At 34.5% G+C, this 22,261-nt stretch overlaps 1 pseudogene; it reads right to left on the bottom strand.

The window, feature by feature from the left end:
• Positions 1–19,040: 19,040 nt before the first annotated feature.
• On the bottom strand, positions 19,041–19,139 carry LOC141422859 (U6 spliceosomal RNA; annotated as a pseudogene).
• Between the last annotated feature and the right edge of the window lie 3,122 nt (positions 19,140–22,261).

The raw sequence follows: 22,261 nt of genomic DNA, 5'->3' as shown, positions 1-22,261 counted from the left end.
TCATTGGTCTCCAGCCTTAGATTTAATGTTTTATAACCCTTACAAAAATGATACCAAATTAGCAATTAATAATTTATGCATCATGATGGAATAAATTTAATTGCTAAGAATAAAACCTCTAAATTGCCTATTCAAAATATGCACATATAACAACCCATTCTTTTTAACCTCTTGGCTTTACTTTGGAAGGGCTTGCAGGATTAATTCCATTTTGTTGTTGGTTTATATACAGGGTATCATTATATAGCTTAGATTGATCTGGCACTCTCCATGTAGCCCAGGCTGGCCTTCGCTCATGATCTTCCTGTTTTAGCCTCCCAATCATCAGGATTATAAGCATGCACTACAATGCCCAGAATGACATTTTTATTCTGGCAAATTTCCTCTCATTTCTGAGCAGTTTTGTTTTGAAGGTATCCATTGACCAAACACTCTGATCTGGCTTTAATTGTCCTTCATTGTCACTCATGCCCCAAATGATCTGAAATTATTTCACATTAGGAGACAAGCATCAGCCAGTTTTGAGAGTCAGTGCCAAAAAACACAAACCATTTTTGGACAATTTAAGCAAGCCAAGAGGTTTAGAAGAAGTGGCTGTTAGGCTGGGCTGATAGGGTACCCATTTTTTAAGTTTAAGGTTTTTGTTCTGTAGGTAATGTGGTGGCATTTTTAAAAATGCTATTTGTGATGTACTTCTGCAAAATGTCAGCAGAGAACAGTTAATGTTTTACAAGGAAAATATAAAACAACACTGATGAGAGCAAATATTTAAACAGACAAATGTTTGAGAAATAGACAATTGCTAGAGACATTTTCTGAGAGTTTGACTGTAAATGCCTTAGAACAGGATCCATACTGTAGCTGACAAAAACACTTAAAACAGTTACTGTTAGAATTTTTTTTAAATGTTTAGCAATTGTCAAAACAATTTTTACTGCATATAGCATTTTAGGATAATTATAATGGATAACATTAATTAGTACCATTAAATGCTCCTAGTTACAATTGGGAGCACCTGTACACAAATCTGTAAATGTCTACCATCATTAACAGTTTTAATTTGGAGGATACCACTTGGTATACTTTTTTATAACATTGTATTTTAGAAGGCTTACTTGGAGAACACAAATACATTGAACATGTAAAGGAGCCAGCAACAGTTAGCATCATGGTTTTATACATAGCATATCATTCATTAACTTAGCTGTTACCCTTGAAATAAAACATTGAATTTTATTTCTTTATATCCCATTTTATTTAATTAAACTTAGGGTTTTTTTCATATTATTGTTGTACTGGGGATATATCATAACATTTATAAAAGTTCTTACAGTATTTCATAGTTGAATTCACCCCCTCCATCACTCTCCTTTATCCCCATCTCAGCATTCATGTCTCATTTTTCCATTTTCATACATAATATTTCTACCACATTCACCCTCCTACCCCTTTCTTTATAGCCTCCCACACACAGTGGTACCAATCAATAGGATGTTTTTTACTCTCCTATTTAAGATAGCTATACAGGAAGTTTCATTATGACATTTCCATGTATATATGTATTATATCCTGAATTGGTTCATTCCCTCTATTTTTCTCCTTTCTACATTAGTCCCCTTCCTATGGTGATTTCAATAGATCTAAAAATTCTATATTCATTCTTGTATAGAAAGTATATCAACCATATTCACTTTCATAACTTCCTTCTTTTACCCTCCCTCTCTTGTATGTGACCTCCCCTTAGTGTAACCTGTTTTTAAAAATTATTTTATTAGCATATAATAGTTGTTGAGGGGGATACATTGTGATATATACTTACAATGTATCTTAGTTAGATTTTCCCCTCCATGACTCTCCTTCTTCCCCCTCCCCACCTTCTTAGAAGAATGAAACCCACTGAAACAGTTCTATTTTCATATATGGATACAAAACACATCCACCATTTTCATCCTAATTCCATTTTGCTTTTTTTCTTTTTTCTTTTTTTAGAATATATTCATTGTACGGGGGGGATTCATTGTGACAATTCTGAATATGCTTATATTGTGCATTTATTTCTTAGATCGCCCCCACCACCTCTCCCATTTGAACCTTCTCCACCCCACCACCTCTCCCCCTTGACCCTTCTCCACCCCCACCACCTCTCCCCCTTGACCCCCTCTCCACCCCCACCACCTCTCCACCCCCACCACCTCTCCCCCTTGACCTCCTCTCCACCCCCACCACCTCTCCCCCTTGACCCCCTCTCCACCCCCACCACCTCTCCCCCTTGACCTCCTCTCCACCCCCACCACCTCTCCCCCTTGACCCCCTCTCCACCCCCACCACCTCTCCCCCTTGAGGCCCTCTCCACCCCCACCACTTTTCATGCTTGACCTCCTCTCCACCCCCACCACCTCTCCCCTTTACCCCCTTCTCCACCCCTACCATATCTCCTGCTTGAACCCCTTTCTGCCCCGACCATCTTTCCCACTTGACCCTCCCCACCCCCCTTAAAGCAATTGCAAGAAATTTCATTGTTATAGTTTGTGTAAGTATTTGAAGTCCATCAACCATATTCCCTTCCCTTAATCTCCATTCACCATTCCCCCATAAGTATTTACATGTATATATATACATATATATGTATGTATGTATGTGTGTGTATATATACACGATGGAATATTACTCAGTCAAGACAAAAAAATTGGAATTTTGTCATTCCCAGGAAAATGGATGGACCTAGAAAACATCATGTTAGAGAACTAAGCCAAGAAAAAAAAGACAATGGTTGCCTGTTTTCTCTCATATGAGGAAGATAAATCCAAATACAAATTAAGTATTATTGTTATACATACAAATTTATGTATATAAACACATACTATGTGTACATATATATATTTATTTATACATGTTTTCAAAAGCAGGACTGTTAGAGAGACTATGGGAGAAGGAAAAACAGAAAATAATGATAGAGTGAATAATACTGAAATACATCACGTGGGTAAAATAACAGAACACACTGAATACTGTTGAAGAGTACAGGCAGGGAGAAAAGGTTTAAGAAGAGTAACAGAAGAGGGTCGGCTGATTATAATACAATAGATTTACAGGTAAAATACCAAAACCCTACTGAACAATGAACATTGAAGTCACATCAAGAAGGACAGTGGGAGAAGAGGCCAAATAATGGAGGGAATGAACCAACTGGGTAAAATATATATTACATATGGAAATGAAACCCCCTGTATGATTAGCATATATTAATAGAAACTGTTTTTAAAAACTTTCTTGGAAAAATTGGCCTGGTAGGCCAAAAACCTCCAGAGGTGCAACACCACAACTCTGAGGCTGTTCCATAACAAACAGACACTAACTTGGACAAAGCCTAGCCAAGTACCAACACTTCAACAAGAAATACAGATTTTTTTCTTTGAATTTGTTTTCCTTGTTTTCAAAAATATTGGTTTCTTTATTTGCAATCTTTTTACTTTTTCCCTCATCTCCCAAACCATGCTCTATTTCTCCATATGTTCTCTCATACTATTATCTCCTATACCTATCTTCCCCTCTATCATCCTACTCCCTCATCATCCAACCCCATCCCTTATATTACTCCATTTCTAATTCTTATTCTGTAAAACCAGTGTTAAGCTCCCAGATCACTGTCCTAGGCAACAGAGATTTGTTTCTGTACAACCTTACTGGGGAGACATAATTGTCCCAACTGTTTCTTATTCATATATTTGGTTTATTACTGAATCATTGTCCTCTACATACATGAGAAAGCAAAAGAGAAACTTAGCCCAAAGATGCTTAAATGGCATCCAGAGATAATGAATTGGCTGAATTGGCTGATATAGAATTCAGAAGCATAGAGTTAAAAGTGATTCATGACCTCAATGAGGATTCAAATAAACAGGTAAGTGGAGTAAGGAAATCATTGAAAGCCTATACAAGAAAGTTAGCAACAAGGATGGGAAATTCAGTAAGGTAATAGAATTATGAAAAAAAGTTGAAATTTTAGAATTAAAACCCCAAAAAATCCCTGAAGATATTAATGTCAACAGACATGATCAAGGAGAAGAAAAAAAATCTCAGCTGGAGGATAAGATTGAAGACAATCACAAATTAAAAATGTATACTCTGGGGGGGAAAAATGAACCAAGCCTTGTATGCACATATGAATAATAAAAGAAAAATGAAAAAAAAATGTATACTCTGATCACAACAGGTAAGGACCCTGGAAAATGAACAAAAGGGAGAAAGAGCCGAAATAGAAATGAGAGGCATATTCAATGCAATCATAGCAGAAAGTTTCCCAAGTCTACATAATGATATAGACACCCATGTACAGGAGGTATTTCAAACTCCAAATTGACATGATTAGAAAACAACTCTGCATCATATCAATTAAAATGCCAAGATAGAGAATAAAGAAAGGATACTGAAAGCTGCAAGATCAAAATACCAGCTTATATACAAAGGTAAACACATAAGAATCACCACATACTTCTTAGCACAAAGCCTGAATGCCAGGAAAGCATGGAGGACTATATTTCAATCTGTAAGAAATAGTAATTACCAACCAAGAATACTATCCAGCAAAGCTATCATTCAATATTGATGGAGAAACAAAAATATAGCAGGATAAGGATAAGCTAATGCATTTAACGTCAACCAACTCTATGTTAGAAAAGATACTTAAGGGAATATTTCACACAGAAGAGGAAGAAAAACAGTCACAAAAATGAGAGGTCAGGAAAACCAAAAAGGAAATTGATGAACCAATGAGAGTTAGGAAAATATCAAGCATGATTAACTCAGTAATCCAGCAAGACCTGAAAATAAATAATGCCAAAAGAATAATTACTACCTGCAAAAGAAAACCAACAGAAATGTAGGAATCAGTAAATATCTCTCAAACATAACCCTAAGTGTAAATGGACTGAACTCTCCAATCAAAAGACAAAGATTTTCTAATTGGATCAAAAAGCAAGATCCAACAATCTGTTGTCTACAAGAAACACCTCTCAAAACCAAAGTCACCCAAAACTAAAAGGGAAAGGCTGGAAAAAGATATTTTAGGCCTGTGGAACTTGAAAGCAAGCAGGCAGGAATAGCTAGTCTCATATTAGGCAAAGCAGATTTTACGCAAATTTCAGTCAGAAGAAAAAGAAGTTCCCTACAAATGAATAAAGGGAAAAATAAGGCAATAAAATTAAATGATTCTAAATGCATAAGCACAAAATGTTGGTGCACCCAAATTCACTAAATACTTCTGAACATGAAGAAAAAGACAGGTCCAGATACAACAGTACTAGGAAAACTCAACACACCAATCTCATCAATAGACAGTGTATCTAGACAATAAAATAAATACCCTAGAACTAAACAATACCATGGATGCAATGGATTTAAAAACATCTATACAACATTCCATACTATAGAAGACTACATATTGTTCTCAGCAGCCCACAGAACTTTCTCCAAAATGGGTCACATCCTAGGTAATAAAGCAAATCTCAACAAGTACAACAATAAACAGAATAATCTCTTGTATTCTAACAGACCATAACGGGATAATATTAGAAATCATTGTCAAGGAAAACTACAAAAATCATTCAAACCCAACAAGATAGAACAACATACTTTTGAATGATCAGTTGGTCATAGAGGAAATTTTTTATTGTTGTGCTGGGAGTACATTGTGGCATTTACAAAAGTTCTTACAATATATTAAATATATCATAGTTGAATTCATCCCCTCCATCTTTCTCCTTTATCCCATCTCACCCCATTCTTAGAATAGTTTCAACAGGTCTCATTTTTCCATTTACATATATTTGTACACAATAAGAAATTCCTAGATTCAAATGAAAATGAAAACGCAACTTATCAGAACCTGTGGGACACAGCAAATACAATCTTAAGAGGGAAGCTTAAAGCCATGAGCACCCATATCAGAAAATCATGAGACCTTAAACAATCTGATCATATACCTCAAACTCAGAAAAACAAGAAGCCAACCTAAAAAGTAGAAGATGGAGAAAAATTATAAAAATTAGGGCAGAAATTAATAAAATGTAGACTAAAAGTACAATATAGTGAATCAAAGAAATAAGACCTTGGTTATTTGAAAACATTTTAAAAATTCAATCCTTTAGCCAAACTAACCAAAAGAAAGGAGAAGACCCAAATTAATAAAATCAGAGATGAAAAAGAATATTACAATGGCAACCAATGAAGTTCACAAGTTCATACAAGAATATTATGTGAATATTTTGAAAACCTATTTTCTAGCAAACTATGAAGTCATGAAGAAATTGGTAAATTTCTCAACACATATGACCCACCAAAATTGAACCAACAGGACATACACAGTTCTATGATAAGCAATGATACTGAAACAGTTATAAAGACCCTTCCAACAAAGAAAACCCCAGATCCAGATAGATTTACGCTGAATATTATCAGACCTTTAAAGAATAACAAACACCAATGTTCCTCAAACTAGTCCAAAAACATACAAAGGGAAGGAATACTAGCAAATTCATTCTATGAAACCAGTATTACCTAAAACCAAAACCATGTAAAGATGCATCCAAAAAAGAAAGTTAAAGGCCAATATCCTTGATGAAGACAGATGCAAAAATCCTCAATATAATACTTGCTAACAGAATACAACAGCATGTTAAAAAAGATAACTCACCATGAACACATTGGTTTCATTCCAGGGAAGCAAGGATGGCTCAGCATATACAAATCAATAAATGTAATACAACACAAAAACAGAATCAAGGACAACAACCATATGCTCATCTCAACAAAAGCAGAAAAACCTTTGCCAAAATTGAACAACCTTTCATGATAAAAGTTCTGAAGAAACTAGGAACAGAAGGAACATACTTTAACATTATAGGTTTCTATGGTCAACATCAACTGATGGGCATGAGCACCCAGAAGTGGGAACTCACACCTTCCACCCCTAGCTGTGCATGTCTGGGGATAGAGCAACAGTCCCAGTTCTTTTCTTCTCTCCCACAGTTGTAGTGCTTACCAAGGAGGTATCAGGAATGAGTCCCACCTGGGGCTGGGCAAAATTTCTCTCAGCTGAAGTGCTTGCAAGAACATAGCTGGTGCTATAAAAAGTTTTTCCCCAGATCTTTGGCCATGGACCTCATATAGGGACTACAGCTATAGCCACAATGGCACTGCTTGAAACTACCTTTGTATGTAAGGGAGCAGTGGAACAGCAAATTTAGTTATGGTTAGATATAAGGCAAAGACATCCAGTTTCACTACTTCTATACAACATTATACTAAATGTTCTAGCTAAGCAAAAAGGCAATAAAATGAACATTTTAAATCTAGATTAGAAATTGAAAAGTAAAGCTATTTTCTACGTTCTAATATGATTATGTATGGAGAAGGTTGTTTGGAATTGGCAGAAATCTACAAGTACTAACAGGCGAGTTCAGCAAAGTTGTTTAGTAGGACAGAATCCAACATAGTAGGTGGAAAAATGATATTTCTTTGAACCTGGAATGAGAAATTGGAATTTGCAACTAGTGAAATAGAGTGTTTTCAATATCTTAAAATATCTGAAATATTTTATAATAAATTTTACTGAAAATGTTCAAGATAAGTAAACTGAAAAGCGTTGCTGAGAGATCAGAATAAGGCTAAATAAATGGAGATATATACTATATTAATGCATCAGAGAATTCAATATTAAGCTGTCAGTTAGCCACAGTTTTTTCTACAGATTCAGTGCAGTCTAAGTGGAAATGCAGTGAGTATAGTTATAGATCGAAATGTCACACTGCACCCAATAAACACACACTAATACATGTCAATTTAAAATACATCCTAAAACATAAGTTAAAACATGAGAATTTAGTGATATTATTTTCTGAACTGACATACTGATTTTACAAAGTAAAGAAAAATACAAAGTACTAAGAAAACCTGAGACAATTTTGGAGAAAAATGAAAGAATTTTAAAGGACTTTGGTGCAAAATTTAAAGAATTACTATAAAGTTTTGGGCTGGGTATGGTGGCTCAAACCTATAATCCTAGCTACTTGGAATACAGAGACAGTAGGATCTTGTTTGAGGCTAACACAGTCCCCCCAAAAAAAAGTTAGCAAAATCCTATCTCAAAAACAAAACCGAAAAAGAAGTCAGGCATGGTGCCTGTTATCCTAGCTACTCTGGAGAAAATAGGAAGATTTTAGTCCAAGGTCAGCCTGGGCAAAAATCGAGACCTATCTGGAAAACAAACTAAAGCAAAAGTGCTAGGGTGTGGCCCAAGTGGTAGAACACCTGCATAGCAAACATGAGGCTCTGAGTTCAAACTCCAGTATTGCCAAACAACAAAAAAACTATTAAACAAAGCAGCATGGAATGAGTATGAAAGAAGAGCAACAATGGAATGAAATAGAGTCCGGAAATACATCCTCACATATCTGGTTAACTAACGTTGAACTGAGAGCAAATGCAATTCATCAGTGAGAAGGTAGTCTTTCCCACAAATGATTCTGGAACAATTGGGTTTATATATGCAAAGAAGAGCTTCTGTCAATATCAAGCACTGTTTTATAAAAGGCAATAAAATATACCACTGTAATATCTAAGTTACAAAACTTCTAGGATAAAATAGGTAATTACTGTGAGCTTCTTTTGGGATAAGATTTCTTAGATACAACATCATAGCTAAAGTATACAAGAAAAACTCTTCCCTTCAAAACATGCAGTAAAGAGAAAGAAATGAAAGCTAAAGGTCCACAGAACATATTTGCAGATTATATCTCTGATGAAAACTTTGTTTCCAGTATTAAAAAGGGCCCTCACAATTCAATAATAAGAACACAAACAATTCAATAAAAATCAAAAAGCCACTTGTCTTGAATCAACACTTCACCATTGAAGACTACAAGTAGTAAACAGGCACGTGCAAGAACTACTCAACATGAGCAGAAATTAGAGAATTGGAAATTAAAGCCACAACGAGATAACTTGGCACCCCATAAGACTGTCTAAATAGAAAAGATGGTCTATACTATACGTGTTGAGGTTATGGAGCAAGTGTTACACCCATTCACTGCTGGCAGGAATGTGAAATGTTATAGCAAAATTGGAAAACAATTTTCATTTACTTGACTCTTAAATAGACATTGTTCCACTCTTAAATATTTATCTAAGTGTAACAAAAGCAGAATACATGTTCATAAAAATACTTGAACACAAATGGAGATAGTGTAAATGGTATTATAGTAGCCCAAACTACACAAATATCCACCTGGAGAGGAATGAATCAACCAGTGTGAACTAATGAAGCCAGACAGTAAGAATGTATATTTTATGATTTCATACAAAATGCAAACTCATCTAAAGTAATTAAAAGCAGATCAAAAGCAGCTTGGGGTCAGGATGACAAAGATGAATGATGGGGACAAAACAGGAAAGGGAGGGAAATTTTAAGGACAATTGGTTCATTATTACACATCATGTGCATGGCAATATTTAACATAAAATCGAATACTTAAATATGGGACATTTATTGTATGATATGTATACTGCAATACAGCTGTTTAAAATGCTGTACATGTAAAGTGTATCAGCATATTCTATAATAATGGTAAGTATATGAGTTAATTTCTTAATAATCTTGATTGAAGTGTTCTACAAAGTAGTATGACAGCCATATATATAATTGTTACTCATCAATTAAAACCAAAATTCAAAAGGAATTATAAATTGGAGGCCTATGTCTTAGAAAATTATAAGGGTTCAAGTATAAATGTTGCAATAATAATACACAAAAGTCATGCTGCATGATAAGCTTAACTTTCTCATTAGTAAATGTAAAGGTATAAACCAACCACCATTTTATTAGTATTTTGAAAGAAACAAAGATAGTAAGGACATGAGATACAAGTAATATTTTTGGTCTTATATAAAATAAGAGTCCTGGTAATAGTTTTGTGAGGTGTAAGTTTTAAATTTGCATTTCTTTTTTTGCATCTCCAAGGATGTATCCTTTGAAAAGCATTTTGTTAAACCCATGGTAAACACAGCCTGTCTTGTGTCTTGGTAAAGGGCTCATGGAATGGCCGTATGGATATTCCCAATACTAATGGGGCAACCACTTCACTTTGGAGAGTATGTCAATCAGGAAGATGAATCCTATGCTCACCCCGCAAATGGCTCCCTGGTCAGCTTCAGTGGCAAATGTCACCAGACTCAGAACAGTGAAAGTTCTACAGTCTGAGAATTGTTACATGTTAGGCTCCCTTAAAAAACTGAGTTTAATTTCTCTTAATGGATGAAAATCAAACAGGAAGAAACATATGTATTTAAAAAGGCATATGAAAAATACTGGAAAATTTAAATTACCTGTATCTCTCTTAGGGAAGCTCTTTTCTGTCACTTCTCTGCTTTACTTTCCTCTCTTGCCACCACCATTGTTCTTCAGATCATCTGTATTTGTTATAAGTACATCTCCAAATTCTAAGAAGATTCTGAATGTACTCACCAAGAACAAATGATAAAAGTTTAACATGATGGCTGGGCAGGTTGACCATCAACTAGAATAGTTATGAATCAGAATATTACACTAGGCTTCAGAAATATGAAAAATACTACATTCATAAAAATAAATTTAAAAATGTAAAATTCAGATAAATAAGTAAATTTATTTATATTTGCCTGTATAACTATAGTCCTTCACTCTATCTACAAATAAACAAAACTGGACACAAACAGACACTGAGCTATTTTCCCTTCAAAGCCATGAGCACCTGATCCCAATATTCCTGTGTTACCTCTTTTATTTGCCACCATCTTCCAGCCTATGTTGTCCTGGTCATCTATTACTCTTCCTACACCACTAACTGCTGCCCACCCACAACTACTTCATGATTAGCAGGTGATTTCACTTCATAGCTACAGGAAGAAATAAATATTTAGTATTCCCCCTTTAGTGTAGAAATAAATATTTAATGTAGAAATAAATATTTAGTATTCCTTCTTTAGTGAGAAGAGGTCATTCTCCTCTTCTTTCCCTGAATATATTCCCTGCCTCCTGATCTGTTCTCTACCTCTACCTCATAGATGTGGCTCTGTCATCAATTGCCCTTTCTTCCACATCTTCCACATCACTCACTGTCACTCCAGTTCCATCTACAAAAATGTTGAAGTCCTCATACTCCTTACCTTCTTTATTTTTTCAGCTCCTGCCCCATTTCATTTTCACACAATATTTTTCTAAAGATAAACCTACACTATGTCATTTTTTGCTCCCACTTATTTTTGCATCTTATTGCACATCTGGAATCTGCTCTCATCATACTACTGAAATTATTTCTCTTTTCATCCATGGCATCCTAAATACAAACTATTAACAATAGGCTCTCATCATCTTCATAAAAAGATAAACTCTGGCACATTGAAATCTCAAAGAATTCATTTGGTCAACAACTATTCACAAATCAGGCAGCATGAAACCAGAAGTGGTTCAAGCTGCACCCAAGCTTGAGCAGAAAGCTTTCATAGGACCAGCATAAAGGTAAGGCAAAGGAAATATGGACTAGCAAAAGGAGAGCAATAGACTTACTCAGATCATGCCAGTGGAAAGTCCCTGTTTTTTTTTAAACTAACATTTTGTTGTGTACCTGTGATAAAAAGAGCTTAAGTTTTGTTTTTTAAAAAAATGGCCACATACATTGAGTTGTATGTTGGTTTATATACATAGGAACTTAGCACTGGAACTGTGTCAACTTAGTTTCTTCCCAATTAATTATTTTAACAGCTTACTTCAACTCTCTGAAGTACCTAATACTTTTAGGAACCTCAGAAATGTTATTTCCTTATCTTCCATGCCACTCTGAGGGACATCAGAGGAGCCCAGCTCTTTTCAAATCTTTTCTCCTATTACTATCCATTCATTTTCAGTCTCTTCCACTCTCTAAATACTTGTGTTCCCAACAATCTATTCTCAAACACCCTTGCCTGAGATCTACCTATGTTACATCATGGTTTCATATTTCATCTATTTGCCAATTGCTTTTCAATCTGTAATTCCAATTCCCTTCCCTCTTCTGCAGCTTAGAATTTTCTTTGGGGCCACAGATACACAATCCCAAATATTTAGTGTCAATCTCTAGATAGGCATTTATTTAGCAGGCATTATTTAGCGTTCTCAAACAAATCTCACCTTCTTCCACACCTGCCTCTTTTCTAGCTTTCCCTAGCTATTTAAAGGTAGCACTATCCTTTCCAAGAAGACACTAAATACCCTGAGAGACACAACAGATCTTTCTATGTATCTTCCAGTCCATTTGTTCTATCATTTTTGTGATCCTCTGTAACCTGATGTGTGTATAATCCTCTTTCCCTGAATCAGACCTCTTTTAATCAGTCTTAGTATTTCCCAGAAATTTACTAGAAATGCCACTTAGATGATCTGCATCCAGTCTCTACTATTTGAACTTCATTCATAGCTGCCAGAATAATATGTTTAAAATATAAAAATCAATGAAGTTATTCCATCTGTCCATTTTGTCTCTACATTCTCAATGCTCATTCAATATTGTCCAAAGTTCTTACCAGCCACTCAAAGTCCTTCAAAATCAAAATACTTAGTAACTTTCAGATCCATACTGCACAACTCCTTACAATACATCTTTAGGTTCTCTCATTGTGTCCTTTTTGTGCTATGCTTACATCACATTGTTCTTTCCACACAGGGTAATGTATTTTTTTTTCAGAGACCATTGGCTGACATCCTCTACAAAGCCTTGAAGAAAATTCAAACATAACATATATGACCCTATCCCTTCCCCTCCAACAGAATTAATCATGTTCTGATCACTCCATCTTCTTATCCCTACGTCCTTAGAAATTGAAATTGGAAGCCAGGTGTGGTGGCTCATGCCTGTGTACTCAGGAGACAGCAATCAGAAGGATGGTGGTATGAAGGCATCCCAGGAAAAAAAGAAACAAGACCCCATCACAACAAACAAGGCAGGGGTGGTGGTGCACACCTTTAATTCTAGCTAAACTGAAAGGTAAAGATCACAGTTCAAGACAGCACCAGGCAGAACCACAAGACACTCTCAGAAAAATAACTAATGCAATAAAGGGCTGAGGATGTGGGTCAAGTGGTGGAGTCCTACCTAATGAGCCTGGGGCCCTGATTTCAAACCCCAATACTGTCAAAAATTTTTAATTAAAAATGGAAAGTCACTGCAACTAAGAACTTTTAGAAGAGGGGAAACAGAAATGCTTAAAGGATAATTCTGGTATATCATACACATAACTGAACCATCAACCAAAATTATAGTAGGAATTTCTGAATGAAAGGAAACAAAAGAAATATCCAATGTGAGGAAATTCTAATTCTGACTGGGAAGCATGCGTGAGCGTTGAGTTAAAAAATAAGGGAAAATGTTATTTTAAAACTGTGTTAAGATAAAACATTGTCCCCTGCATTGGGCCCTGACCTGATAACCTTAAAATTAGAAAATTAAGCCAGGATAAATGAATGAATCACATATCAAAATTATCAGGAGGAATTAAAGCACTTACAGAAGGATTAATAAACTTTAATGCTTACATTAGAAAAAAAGTGAAAATCGTTAAACTACCACCTAACTGAAAAAGTGAGTGAAATGTCTAAAGAATACACTGAAGATATTAGAAGAAAATAGCAAATAAGCATAAGAGCTAACAATAATGATATAGAAAAGAAATCGAAATAACAACCACATCCTAAAGTTCACTGATTGAAAATGCTAACTCAAGCTAACAACCACATCCTAAATAACATCCTAAAATGCTAACTCAAGCTAAACTAATCAAGAAAAGGAATGTAAAAATAGATGTACATTCTATATAAAAAGGAACATAGAATTTTTAAACCTGTTGAATTCACTATAAGAGGGCATATAAGATAGACAGGAGACAAACAGAGGGAATAAACCAATTTGGGTTATAATACATATATGCATGGAAATGTCACAATGAAACTCTGGGTATAGCTATCTGAAACAAAAATGTCTTTTTTCTAAAACAGAACAGGAAGGTAAAACAGGTCCTGTTTAGGAGTTTGCACCAGTGGGAGGGAGGATAATGGAGGGAAAGGGTTTAGGAGGACGAATATGGTGGAAATACTTACATAGTCATGTATGAAAAGTGGAAAAACGAGACCTGCTGAAACTGTTCTAGGAATGGAGAGAGGGGTATAAAGGAGAATGATGGTGGGGTGAATTCAATTATGATACACTGTAAGAACTTTTGTAAATATCATAATGTACTCCCAGTGCCACGATATGATAATAAAAATGTAAAAACTATTCAAAAAGAGGGAAAAAGAGAAATTAAGTCTGTGAATGCAGACACTGGCCATTATTTTGAATACTTACACATTGTTGCTGGAAGTATAAACTGGAACCATAATTTAGGGGAAAGAATTTCTTACATAGATAGGTATGAATTTACCTTAGGATCCAACCATTCCATTAAGGGTTAAATGAGACATGCACGTATGTTTATAGCAACACTTCTTAAATGAAGTTACTGGAAAATAACATACAAGTTTACATATCAAGGACAGATACATGAATTACTGTATTTATTCAATGAGATGTCACAGTGCTAATGAATAAGAACAGATATGTACAGCAATAACTAAAAAATCTTAAAAGCATATTAAGAAAAGCAAATCCCAGAAAAATACTTGTGGCACAAAAAGTTTTATAAAATTTGAATATAGTAAAACTTATAAAATATTATTCAAAAATATATGCATCTATTAAAAGCTAATTTTTATTCATTTTTCTGTATTACAAACATGAAATTCAAGAGATTCTATGATTGAAAGGGAGTGAAAAGCACAAAGGAAACACAACAGAATAGAGAGAATAAATGATACACAAAGGTTTCTAACTACTGGATAGAAAATTATAAAGAAATGAAAGAGACAATGCTATCATCAGCAAGCTCCTTAGTTATTTCTTCATTATTTGTGGGGGGGGGTGTTAAGTGAAGTATTTATTTTCTTATTTTTAATTTTTAAATGAATTGAAAGTAATATCTTAAAATGGAAGCTTTAGTTTTCACCTTCACTGTCCCTTTAAATAGTAAGAAATATTAGGATATGAAATACATGCTTACAAAATTAGGTTTTTTCTCACGGTTTATGTTTTCAATGTCAGACACCTGTTAAAAACCTGTTTCAATTAACCTGTAAATAGCATGTACAAATATATTAATTTTAAATTTTTTAATAATAGTCTGAGGAAGTAGAGAGAATAACTAGCTCTCATGATTTCTGTATTTCTGTTCACTGATTCTGAGCAAGTCACCTCAGAAGACTTTAATACCATCCTTTAATACCAAACAGGAGTAAAAATTGGTTTTTCACTAAATTTTATAATTCTTTTTTATGAAAGTTAGGAATCAATGCAGACTAGGCAAGTATAAATAGAACAGCTTCTGTTACTTTTTTAAAGAATAAAGCAGCTGCAGATTTTGTCTTTACTCCATTCTACTTGTTGACTTCAATTGAATCATTACTCTTTAATTTGAATTTGGATGACAAGAGTTCCATCAAATTGAGGGAAAAATAGGTATTGACTGATATCTGGGTTTCCACAATTGACTAAAATGAAAACATGTTTACTATCAGCTCAGGCAGCTTCCCAATTCATAGTTCATAGTCTTACCGATTCCTTATCAGTAATGAGATGGCCATTGGTGCTGCTTTACCTTCTGGTGTAAGAGAGCAGCAAGAATATGCTGAGGCCCAGTGATAGAGTTGAAGGGAGTACCAGGAAGAGTACTGTATTCTTTTGATTAGATAACTTTCACCCTTTTAAAAATTGACACAATTTGTACATATTTATGGAGTACAGTATTATAATTTATACGCAAGTACAATTTCAAGGATCAAATCAAAGTAATTAATTTTTCCATCTCCCCAACCATTATCATTTCTATATGTTGGGAACCCTGAAATTCTTCTCCTTTAGCTGACTATGGTAGAAAAGTATCCAATTTTTGTGGTTTTGCTAACTTAAAATGCTAGAGTAGAATAAAAAATACCCAGGTGTTTTAGTACTGCGGTAGAGAGCAGACATGATCAACTTGAAAGAAGAAACTCAAATAAGAGAGACACTTTTTCAAAAGTTTCTGTGACTGAAAATATCCTTGAGCAGACAGCAGGGTTGCTTAACCTCGGCAATGTTGATTTTGTCCTGAAAAGTTGTTTCTGGAGGATGTCCTGTGTGGTGTGAGATGTTTAGCAGCACACCTGGCACATTCCCACTACATTCTAGCAGCACCCAAACCCCAGTTCCAGCCATCAAAAAAGTCTGTGGAAATTTCCAAATGTCCTCTTACGGCAAAAATCATGGCTAGTTAAGAATCATTCCCTAGGGGCTGGTGGAGTGGCTCAAGTGGTAGAGCCCCTGCCTAGCAAGCATGAGGCCCAAGTTCAAACCACAGTACCACAAATGAAAATCATTCCCTACACAAAAAGCATGCCAAATAAATGTCACAGTTTCCAAATAACAAATTTTAAGTGAACTAAAATAATTTAATAAATTCAAAGTAACTTAACTGTATCCCAAAACCAAACTCAAGAAATTAAAAGAAGATCACTAGTAGAGTACTTGCTTAGCATGAAAGAGGTCCTGGGTTCGATCCTAGCACCACAAATAAAAACAAAAATGAACAAAGAAATAAAACAAAAACAACAAAGGGCATCAAGTCCAAGAAATTATGTTCTCCTTGTAGGATAGAATTAAAATTTAAATCAATTACATAAAAATATTTGAAAAAACCCCAAATACTATAGACTAAGTAATATACTTCTAAATAACCCATAGGCAAAAAAATAAAAAAGATATCAAGAAGGAAATTAGAATGTATTTCAAAGTAAGTGAAAATAAAGAAGTGTTTGGAAGTTAAAGCAGTATTCAGGGAATTTTTCATTGATGAAATCTAACATGCATTCTGGAAAACAGAGGAGACAATCTTTGTAATCGAATTCAGCCAAATAGAAATATAATGCTAAACTCATGATATATAAAAATGAAAACTGATAAAATGAATGCCATCAAAATTGAAAACTTCCTTGAAAGACACTGTGAAGAGGGTGAAAGGACATTTTTGAAAATGTAAAATAGAGCAATCACTTTGGAAAAGAGTTTGGAATTTTCCAAAAGTTAAATATATAACCACTATGATAGCCATCTTACGCCTAAATATTTATTCAAGGAAAATGAAAACATATTTCCACACCAAGAGCTATATGTAAATATTGATGGAAGATTTATTTCTAATATCCAACTATAGGAAACAACTCAATAGAGAAACAGGAAATTTTTAAGTTACGCATACCAATTGTTAAGATTTAGGATTTAAAAAATGGCATGAAAGGCTTGTGTGTTGAAGGCCTTTCTCCAGCTGGGGACAGTATTTAGCGGTAATTGGATAATGAGGGCTCTGATTTCATCTGTTGATGAGTTCATAACTAAATGGACTATTAGGATGTGAGGTCCACACAGAGAAAGTAGGTCACTGGGGGAGTACCTCTGAAGGACTCACTGTCTCTGCTTTCTGGCCACCAAGAGACGACAAGCTTTCCTCCATCATGCCATTTCCCTGTGACATTTCTCCTTGCCATGGGCCTAAAAGCCACGGAGTCAGCCTACAATGGACTGAAACCTTTGAAACCATGAGCTAACATAAACCTTTCTCCTTTAACTTCTTTTTCTTAGCTATGTTGTCACAGCAACGAAAAGCTTACTAACACACCTATACAACTGTGTGATTATCAGTAATGGAAGACAAACTATTGGTACATAGTGCAAAAATTCAAAGAAACATTTTCTTCATTTACTACCTTACATTCTTTCACATTTTTCAGTTCTCTCTCTCTCTCTCTCTCTCTCTGCTTCCATTATAGTTCCATCTCTAGGAAGAGAAAACATACTAGGAAGAAATTATTTATACCAAATGAAGAATATTCATTCCAAAATACCCATCAAATGTAGGGAAAATATTTTATCTGCATTAGGCTGAATTCAAATGCCTTACCTCATCCTGTCAGTATATATCAATTTCAGTCTTTCAGTGTTTGGGAGAAATGAAGTCAGGCAGTTCCATGGTCCATAAAACGTCAACCCCTAACAAAAGAATAAAATGTAAGTATGCTTTAATATGATAACTCAAATAAGTATACTAGGGAATGTTTGCTTATAACTATAAATCCTCAAATATTTTTCTTAGAAATATATAATGAGGGAATAAATTTGACCCAAATTTTTTCATTGAATGAATTAGCAAGTCATTTTAAAAGTAATAAGAATTTGATCCTGGATCCAATAAATGACAGTTCTTCTAATCATTTCTGCATTAAATGCATGCAACTGATTTTGCCCAAAAATCATCACTAGTACCAAATTTACTTTCAGCCTTGGAGGCTGAATGCACTCACCTGGTACAGATACCAGAACTATACTTCTTAAATCGAAAGTCAGATATGTTATTCTCTTACCTGGATGTTCAGAAAATTTTAAAAAATACTTTTATTTCATTTTTGAATTAGGACACATTAATAATATGAGTAGTTTTATTGTGGTAATTGTATATATGCATACAGTATTCTTTGAACAAGTTCACCCCCTCCATTATATTTCCATTTCCTCCTCTCTCCTTTCCCCATTTTTCAAACCATGTTTGGTGGGTTTCCTTATGCTGTCTATTCATATCTATGTGGCATACTTCAATCCTATTAACCCCTTAGCATCCTTTCCTCTCCCGCACCTCCTCCTGTTGATTTTTGCAGACCATTCCACTATCACATTCATGATCCATGACTATTATTATTATTATATCATCATCATCATCACCATTTTAAACTAGGTTCCACAAATGAGTAAGAACATGCAAAATATTGGCTTTTTGAGTTTGGCTTATCTCACTCAAAATGATGATCTCCAAATCCATTCTTTTTCCTGCAAATTTTATTTTCTTTATGGTTACGTACTGAAAATATGGAACCCGTCATGAGTTTCCATGTCATCCTTGTGCAGGGGTTATGTAATCTCTTTATCATTCTAATTTTAGCATCTGTGCTGATAAAGCCCACGTTCTGAAATTTTGCCCATTTCCAGACTTTCTTTTGTAACCCTCCCAGGGTTTCTGGGAATCTCAGACATTCTATTACCCTGATTTCTGCTTGCTCCTGCCCAAAGAGATCTATGAAGTATGTCCTACTTCCTTCTTTGACTTTTTTCACCATATGAAAAGTGATCCACTTCCCTCGTCTTAGAGAATCATCACCAAGCACTTCTCTCAAACATTTGTGTGATCTATCACCTCATTCATTCAAAATTATGTATTAAATTTAGTGATGAGAAGAGGACCTGCAAGTACCCACTGAGATTGTTAGAAACCATATTGCCTGATGAAGACAATCCACAAGGCATGCGCTTACACAGGCGATTCTCACACAGGGTTTTTCAATCATCCTCATTATCCCTTGGTTTCATTTTTACCCAGAAACCATGCTTTCCTGACATCACACAGACTTGATTGTTGCCCTGATACTCTGAATTACTTTGGAAATCTTCTGCTGAAAGAGATTGGGAATCACAGCTAAGTGCATTTTACCAAGCAGGTACTCTAGAAATGCTTACTGAATGAAGTGGATGGGTTTTAGAATGTCAAAATAATTAACATTTAAAGCTAGAAATCTATTTATAAACAAACTGAGTAATTTATTTATCACTTAATTATTGACTAATTGAAGTTAGTATTGAGGACATTAGTATTAAGAACACATTAGTATTAATGCATTAAGGACATTATTGTAAAAAAGAAAATCATAGTCCCTATCCTCAAAAACTTCCTTTCAAAACTGTAGTTTTTTATTCTTTTTACATATAATAACATATACAAACTTCACAGAAAAATGATGGAAAGTACATGTCACTATCATTATTTTAACTTAAAAATATGAGAAAATGAAGGCCTAGAAAGGGAACTGATTTGACTAGGGTGATTTAGCAAGTAAGCAGCAGAGTCTGAACTGGAATTCTCACTCTGATGTAAGCCCAGTTTAGTGTGATGTTCCCTAATACCTCAATGATCATAGATAAAACTGCCTGACAAAAATAAGAGCAGTAGATTGAGGACGGAGACCTGGAAACAATCATATTTATGGGAATGGAGAAGACAATAAGGTACATTGGGGAAGTATGAAAGTAGCAATACAGCCACAACAGGAAGAATGGGGTGACAGGAGCTCCAGTTACTAGAGAATCAAAGAAAATACAGACTAAAAATCAGGCATCAACTGGTGGAAAAAGGTTGTTAGTAACTCTCAGAATAGTCATGAAACAATGATGGTCACAGATTCAAGAGGAAGCAAATGTGGAAATATTCATCAGCCCTCTCACTGATGAAATTATACACATCATCAGAAAAGGTTGTGAAGAATCGAGATATTCTAAGCTGAATGGGAATATAAATGTGTTAGAGCGAAGACAAGTAAGGCAGTAAAGTAAATAGCATAAATTCATTTGTCTAGTATGTTCTCAGTCATTTTCGTAAAACTGAATTATCCTTATTTTTCAGCTGAAATCATGCTGATATTAACTAAAAAGAATAAAGAGGCAAAAGATTGGGGAGGGAAAGAATTAGAACTTTTATAGCAACAAGGACGTCAGGTGTTGGTGAGGCAGGAGGAATCATGCAGCAAAAGACCTAGGACGGATAAAGAAGAAGGAACAAGAATGGAATTTGACAATGATTAAGTTCTCTATACTAAGGAACCTGTGTCTCATATTTTCCCCTTATTAACTGGATTAATTTGATCATACACAAATTAAGAGGGAAAGGAACTACAGGGGACAAGAACAGTTCCTAATACTCTAGTCTAATAACCATTTTTCAAATAATTAGAGAGAAAACCAGTGCTACATTCTCCCTACATGTGATTTATGCTCAGCAATATTATGTATGACATATCACAGAATAACAGTTTTCCTCTGGAGCCACTTGAAAACAGAAGGGCTTCTTCATTAGGCAGAAAGATGAAGAATGTGCTGTGGACTTGAAAAAGGTGAAGATGATTGTTCTTTAATATTGAATACATATGTTCAATTTGATGCTGATTATCCAATTCAGTTGAAAGTAAAGCTTAACAGGAAAAGAAGATTAGAAACACTTGATTTGTTACCTACATATCCATCTAAATCTATATTTTTGGAACAAAAAAGTTTCCCAAGGAATAAAATATATATGTTAAACCACTGTGCTGAAGGATCTCATCACTAAATAGCATCTACCCTTTTATACTGTCCATTCCTTGCTTCTCTTGAAGCTAAGATTTAATAGTCGGATGTATAATAGTACAACTCCCATCACTATAAACTAGTTATAGATTTCTTCCCCATTTTCTCCCATACCTGAAGTTTTGTAAATTACCACTAACTTAAACCCATCTTGAGCATCCCAGTAAAGAAATACTGCACATTAGCTATAAACAACAACTGTAGGATCAATTGAGAAGAACTTAAAAGAAAATTACAGTAGTCTTAACAAGAATCAGAAGGTGGTCTAAATTAGATTGAATCATCAGACCTAAAAGGAAATTTAAAGATGCTGTTTACTCTTTTTCATCTCATTTTGGTTTGATCATTTTCTGTGTGGCTCTGTTTGAAAACAGCTCAGAGTTGATGTGCTCCAGGCAAATGTTTATCTTTCTGTATTGACTTGGAGAAGCAAACAAAGCTAGAAATGGGAAGAAGTAAAGCCTTTACTTCCAGTCATATCTGCATTAAGATTTTGATATGAGTATATGTACAAGAAATATTTTTAAATGATCAAAAACTTCTTTTCCACAAGCCTGAGCTATAGCCTTACTACAGGAATAATATACTCTTTATATATATTTACATATATATATATGATTTATATATATTTACATATATATAAATTTGAATGCTTCACTTAGTCCCTATATGAATCCTAAAAAACCAAGCATGTAAAAGAAATGCTAACCAAATAGTCATTGAAATTTCCCATATGGAAAATATATGTAGTTCTGTTTTGACCTATTTAATATATAAAAGTTAAATATAATATCTAGATTCAAGCATTTTAAATATTATCAGATTATTTCCTTGAATGATACTCTTAAAATCTTTGTTTGATTTACATCTGACAAAGGATTAATAATTAGAATATATAAAGAGCTCAAAAA

Source organism: Castor canadensis, chromosome 4 (assembly GCF_047511655.1).
Source record: "Castor canadensis chromosome 4, mCasCan1.hap1v2, whole genome shotgun sequence".
Classification (NCBI taxonomy): Eukaryota; Metazoa; Chordata; class Mammalia; order Rodentia; family Castoridae; genus Castor; species Castor canadensis.
Note: the sequence above shows the minus strand (reverse complement) of the source record. Positions and strands in the feature narration are given on the sequence as shown.